The sequence below is a fragment of the Ruditapes philippinarum genome, unplaced genomic scaffold (genome assembly GCF_026571515.1).
Source record: "Ruditapes philippinarum isolate M1 unplaced genomic scaffold, ASM2657151v2 ctg1516_1_1_1_1, whole genome shotgun sequence".
NCBI classification, from domain to species: Eukaryota; Metazoa; Mollusca; class Bivalvia; order Venerida; family Veneridae; genus Ruditapes; species Ruditapes philippinarum.
In genome coordinates this window covers 148527-155688 of record NW_026867184.1, presented here as the reverse complement: position 1 = coordinate 155688, position 7162 = coordinate 148527, and positions in this window count along the sequence as shown.

Here is a 7162-nt window from a genome sequence, read left to right as displayed (position 1 = left end):
TTAGATATTTTGGCATATTTTTATGAAAGACATTTTCATTTCTACAAAGTTTACATTTTATTTCTACAAAAATATTTTAAAAATATATGTTGACCTACATGTACATGTGTGTGCAAAGTGTTTAGATGATTATTATTTATTGATTTATAATTTTTCACTAGATTATGCAATGGGTTTGTTTAACTGCTTTACACACAACATACACATCAGCCTAATTTCATTTTTTGAAAATAGAAGGTTGATCATGAAATTTCATTTGAAATGAAATTGATAGAGTATTTTTCTTACCTTCAAAGATAAAATGTTCTTTGATCTCCAGAAGTCATGGCAGTTTCTGATGATTTACTACAAATAATGAAACAATTGCAAACTATTTTGTTAAACAAGAAAAGTTTTATACTTTATACATAGTAGAAAGAAAGAATTTCATTATATCCATTCCCTCATCGATTTCATTCCGTCACATTCAAACATTGTATGAAATTTATAATTGTATCTTAGATATTGTAAAATATTTTAATCCGTGCAATATTTATTTTAGCCGAGTGCACATTTGTTCAGGAAAGAGATATTTCAATTTAAAGTATATTTATTATTATATGTCTCAGACGAGGTTATAAAGCATCACTTTAATGCAGTAACAGGTTAACTCCATATATAAATTTATAGAGTTAACCCATTACTGCATTAAGGTGATGATATACAATTTCAGAATTTACCCAGTCAATTACAATGTTGCTGAGATTTAAAACCATTAATTCTTAGTTTATGGATTATAATGGTTTTAAATCCTAGATATCTCATGTACTGCTATGTAGTCATGTTTGTATTATGGATTTTATTTCGGAATTAGTGAATTTCAGAGGGCATCTTTGCAGTTACCATTTCCTCCTGTGTAAAACTCTTCCTACATTTCACAAGGAATTTCAACCAAACTTTCAGACTCAAATGCCCTGATTCAGTTTTGTTTATTTTTATTTTTTATTTGATCATTTTTGACATAATTATGGCTTTTTGTTATTGTTGTTTTTTGTTTTTGTTTTTTTGTACATATATAACTTAAAGATGAAAGCTCTTCTATTGCCAATTTCTCCCACTTTTCTGTGGAATGTCCTACAAACTCCCACAGGAATGTTTTTAGATATTTTAAGTACTTTTTTTTTGTATTGGGTCCTTCCATGAAAATCTATTCATGACCTTAGTTTTCAGGTTCAATTGATCAAGGTTGTTGAGACTTAAAATAGATTTACCTTAATTTTCTTGTAGTAAGGACATGCTTCCTATATTGTCAAAGTGACATCACAAAGCAAACATGACTGTTACTGACATTTTTGTCATGTAGATTTTTGTCATACTAATATACATAGGCTTTTATTTGTAAAAACATTTTATATATATTTGAGAACAGTTTTAAAGTAGTTTAAATTATTTATTAATTAAATTGTATTCCTGATTTTATTCTCAGTATTTGGAGATTGGTGCTAGCGTATATGATCCCTAAAATACTTATACTTGAGTAAAGCTTGCCATTTTATTTTGTGTGACTGGACCTTTGAAAGCTCTTCCACTACTTTCTGTCATTTTTTTCTTAGCAAATTATTTAAAAGTTCATATTTCTTTTTTTTGCCTGACAAAATGCTTATTTTATTTGTACTGATTGTATTTGTGTGATTTGATGTCTGGTTTATATACATGTACGTTAATAGTAATTAATTCATAATGGCATTTGTTTGACATTATATAATTTATCATTACTTTCTTCATCACATTTTGTAAGTTGACTGGTTTATGTTCAGTGATCATTTTCTTTATAATTACGTGTATGTACATGCACATTACGTACCTTATATATAACTAACTGTTCAAGGAGGGGCTCAATCATACTTACACTGCAAAATTTTCACTTTTGTCCTAGTGATGTTGGGCATTCTTTAAGGTTTCCATTGCATCCAATAACATTATGCTCTTTGAGGTATTTGGTTTCATATTAGTTAGAGGTTGTTGTGTTTGTTAATCACATCATTTCTGGTAAAGGAACCACAGAATGTTTGAGTGGTCAGTAGACAGGCCAAGCTCAAAGTGACAGATTGATATATTACAGCACCAAAATACGATAAATAGTTAGACCTGCATTGAACTTTATATTCGATATGTTATTATTTGTAGATGTCCCCTATTGTTTCAGGTTGTGGTAAAAATCTCTTGTGTCTGAATGATAACTTTAGAATGTTACAACTTATTTTTCTTGATTACCTGTCACCTCTCCACTTCCCAGGACACAATAATACATACATTGTGTATTAAATAATATAACTACTACATGTAACTAGCCACGGCCCTTGTTTCTAATTGAAATTAATATTTTGCACAATTTTTTTTAATTCTTATTCAAAGCAGGGATGTCAGTTGATATTAAATTGTGAGTGATTATTGCAACACTACTATATATTGTTATTTATAATAGAGTTTAATCATGTTTTCTAACATTACTGATGAAATACAAAAACTGGTTGACAATCCACTTTAAGTTATATTAACTTATTGCACAATTTCGGTGCACAAACAAATATTAGTCCCAATTACCTTTTAAAGCAAAAACGTGATGTAATAAAATAGAAATTGATTTAATTAAGTTCAAATGTTTATAATTAAATATTTAGGTAAATTTCCTTTAGTGTTTGAAATTATTTTTTATCCAATAGGATTGCAATATTTCAAATGAATTGTAACACATTTACTTTGGTAAAACTGCAAACTGTTAATCAGTTTAGTAAATTAACTGTTTGTTAAAATAATTTCAAACACTTAGCGGGTAAAAATTTATTAGTACGTATTTACAAAATTAAATTTGTCACATGGCTGTGCCGCGCCTGACCAATTTCATTTTGTAAATACATGCAAAATTAAATATTTTGCCAAATTATTACATGTAGATATATATTTTAAAGAATTTGTTTGTTTATTTTTTAATGTGATGCCTTTTCTGTGATACTCTGACTAATTGTTTAACATTTATCCATGATAATAACTTTTCTTTTTAATTTTCCCAAAACACAATGTTTTATTTTATCGAGTCCTGTGTGTTTGTTTATGTCAGAAAATATTATTGTGTTAAACTTCCAGGTTTGATTTTTTTTATTTTTGCAGATAAGGTTAACTCTGAAAAAATATTTTCTGAAAATTGAAAACCAGAAGAAGAAAAAAATTAAACTGATATAATTATAGGCAATTTAAGCCTACATCAAAAGTAAATATACATGTACATATTTAAGGTGTAAAGTTAAGCATTTATTACTGATAAAGTCTATTAAAGTTAGGTTTACAAGTGGTTACTCAATTTTTGTATCTTGATTTCGAATTTACTCTGCTCTGTGCAAAATCCAATAAAAGGTTCTGCCCATCTTGACAAAGTTTACAAGTAATATGGTTTAAGTTTTTTTCCTGATAAGTGTTGTATGTATATGATTACTAAATCAGTTTATGATTTTGTTATCATTTCAACAAATTAATTAAAATAAAATTAATTGCCTTTGAGAATAATTGATTCACTGGATAACAGTGTGTTTTGTTAATTCTGTTCAAGCATCTAAACTGTTTGATCTTTAAGAGGCATTTATTATGATAAAATAGGCATGTCAGTTATATATTATCTACATAGTTTAGGTCATTAACAATTGAACGTTTGCCAAGGTTTTATTCAGTCATTCATAGACAAGTTATATAAACTAAACATTACAATGTCATTGAAACAAGATCATTGGGTAACAAGGGCATGTTTGTATTTAATAGCAAGATCTCTGTCTTTTTGTTATGATTATCAAAATGCTACAGCTAATACACCTGTACAAGTGCATGTTTCTACTTTATTTTATTACAGTGTATGCAATATCTTGTTATGCAATCAGAGTTTATACCATATTAATGATGGCTGCACTTCATGTTATGGATAATGATACAAAAAATGCTATGAATAATAGCAGAAATGAGTTAATAGGAAGATTTTAGAAACAAGTTAATAGTAAGATGTTAGAAACAAATTAATTGTAAGATTAATCAACTAATAAATTAATTGATTTTGTTACTTGTCTGCTTACATATACATGCAAAATTATATATCCAATAAAAAATATTTTTTAAATTTATCAGAAAAACCTTAACACACATAGTTACATATGAAAAGATGGGCTGCACAAAAAAAATGCAAAAATACACGTAATTAAAAATTTTAGTATTAGCCAATCAAAACACAGTATGCCAACCATGAAGTTCAAAGTTGTAAACAATGGCTAAAAATCGTTCAAAATACAACACAAACACTGTCAAAATTGTCTGGTCACAATTGAAAAATAAAAAGTTGATATATAGATATTAATTATATACTTAAAATGAAATATTAAGCAGTAGAGAAATATTGATGAAACAAAATGTGTATTTTCATTTTCTATATTTTCACTGTAAAAATTTATTTTTCACTGCAGTGAAACATACTTACCATATTTCAAAATAAAAATTTGATATATAAATATTTATTATATACTTAATATAAATATTTATTATATACTTAAAAATGAAATACTGAGCAATAGAGAAATATTGAAGAAATAAAATGTGTAATTCAAGTTTTTTCTATAAATACAGGATTCATTTTCATCTTTAGGTATGAACAGTATCATATTTCATACCACTCAATTAAAATAAGTCCTACATTTATAGAAAAAAATGAAAATCCTCTATATATTATTTACAGGATCAATCTCATATTTCATTGTTATTCATAACATACTCAGCATAAGTTTAAACTTTAATTGATGAAGATGTTTCTTCAGTATTGTGTGGAAGGAATGTTAATGATTTCATTCTTTTATTTACTTTATGTTATGTTATCTACTAAAACTTAAAGGTCATGGGTCACATCATTAATGCCTTTAAAGAAGATAAGTGTAGCATATGAATAGTTTATTATTTATTACCTCCCTTGGTGATTTAGTACATCCCTTCATCATTTAAAATTTTATGTAACTTTCATGTTATTGTAGTTTGTTTTTGATTTTTCATTAAGTTTGAAAATCATTGTGATCTTAGATTTCTGAAGAAATACTTCTATAAAGAAAGAATGAGGTAATAGAGCATTTTGGTGAACATTGTGGCATTGATGGTCTTAAAGATCATTGCATTGTTAAGTATGCTTTAATGATACTATGTTGTAAATCACAAATTGTAATTGTTATTTAACTTAACTATGAATGCTGTGTGGACTTGGTATTGTAATAACTTGGAGTGTACAAGAATTTTAAAAAAATTAGAAAATTTCTATGTGCAATAAAAGTTATATTATATCATTGAAGTATTTTGTTATTTATTTCTATGACTAAGCTCTATTAATATGAGCATGGCTGTAATTAAAGCTGTGCTACAAGATGACATTGCTAAGATTAGTCAGCTATATATATAATAATTTATTGTTTTTTGCACACACTGACACATAGGGTGCATGACGGGAAAAGAAATCTGAAAATAATCTTATTATTTGGCAATTTGTTAAGTATTATAATAATTATAATAGAAGAAAATATATGTTCATCCATGCTGTATAAAGCCAGACTAGCCTGGTTTCAATGAATAACAGTCTGACCAGACTCTGTATTATTTTTATCTAAATTTCCTACAAACCATACATCAGGGTTTTTTTGCGAGTATCTAATTTTCGCTATATATTGGCATACACTGAATATTGCGAAAAATATATTTGCTAAATTTTGCTCCAATTAAATACTGGAAATTCTCTTTTTTTGCTGAAAAATTTGCTACCACGTTAAATTGTATATACACATGTATGTATGTATATGTGACGTTGTGATACCTATATATCAATGTATCAAATACAAATATTTGACATTCCAGTTTATTTAGCATTGAATATATTTAAAAATACATCAAAGATATTTAGTGACAAAGTAAGCGAACATGTATACTGATTGTCCAATGAAATAAGATAATTCACACATTGCTTACAGGTATACAAACATAGGCAGCTTAGCAATAACATGTTAACAATAAACTAAGACAGACAACAAGTGTGAAATACCGGATACTTACATGTTAATTGAAAAAGTTCCATTTGTGAAAACCTATAAATTTCAAACTAATAGTAAAGTGTCGCTTTGCTAGCAGAAAAACACAAAATAACGTAGCATGTACAACAAAATCGCAAAAATTGATTTAGCTTAAATGAGATTACCGCCGAAATCGCAAAAATTTGCTGTATGCGAATATAACCTGATAAACGGTATATCTTCGACTAACTGTCCAATAGGAATGTAGGACAGAGGGTTATGTCCACTATTAAATTAACTCTTAAGCATGCTAAGTTTATAAAAATGGACTGGTCCATTATTCATTGTGGGTTATACCATTCTTTATTTAAGGGGATGACCACTAAATATTCACTGACTGAATAGTGAACAGTGCAGACCATGATCAGACTGCATTGATGTACAGGTAGATCTTGGTCTGCACCGATCACATAGGTTTAAGTTTTCTCTGTTCAAATACTGGTACAAAAATTGGTTTAAACATATTTATTTAAGCTCGATTGCGAAACAAGTTCTTGCAACTTATATAAATCACTTTCTAGTTTGCTTCCTGGAACCAACCAGTACTGGTGTCATATGACGAAACATGGTCGTAACCCGACTAGGGCTCGAACCCAAGATCTCTGTGTTGAGAGGCAGACACCTTAGCCACTAGACCACCGCTCCCCTTAAAAAAGTCTAACAGACACAAGGGTTTACATGTATTTCAACTCTTATTTTCTCTTATATTGGAACTGGTTGTTGTATAACTTGTACATTAAAACAGCCACACATGTTTATATAATCCTTGACTTTGTATGCCTGTCAACAAACCTACATAAATCTGATGGAACACTATCTAGAACCAATACTCTTGCATGAAACATCTGTTGATTTGTAAAAAAAAACTTTTCTTGTACATCATGATCTTGGTGAGTGAATAATTTCTAGCCTGATAAAAATGATATCAAAAGACAGTGGCATGTTATTTTCAATTTATCTTCTATTTAGTTGGGCTTTAAGTAGCACAGTACATTTTAGCTGTCATTTTGATGACTTTTCCAGCTGACTGGTGTTAGAAGACCAATAGT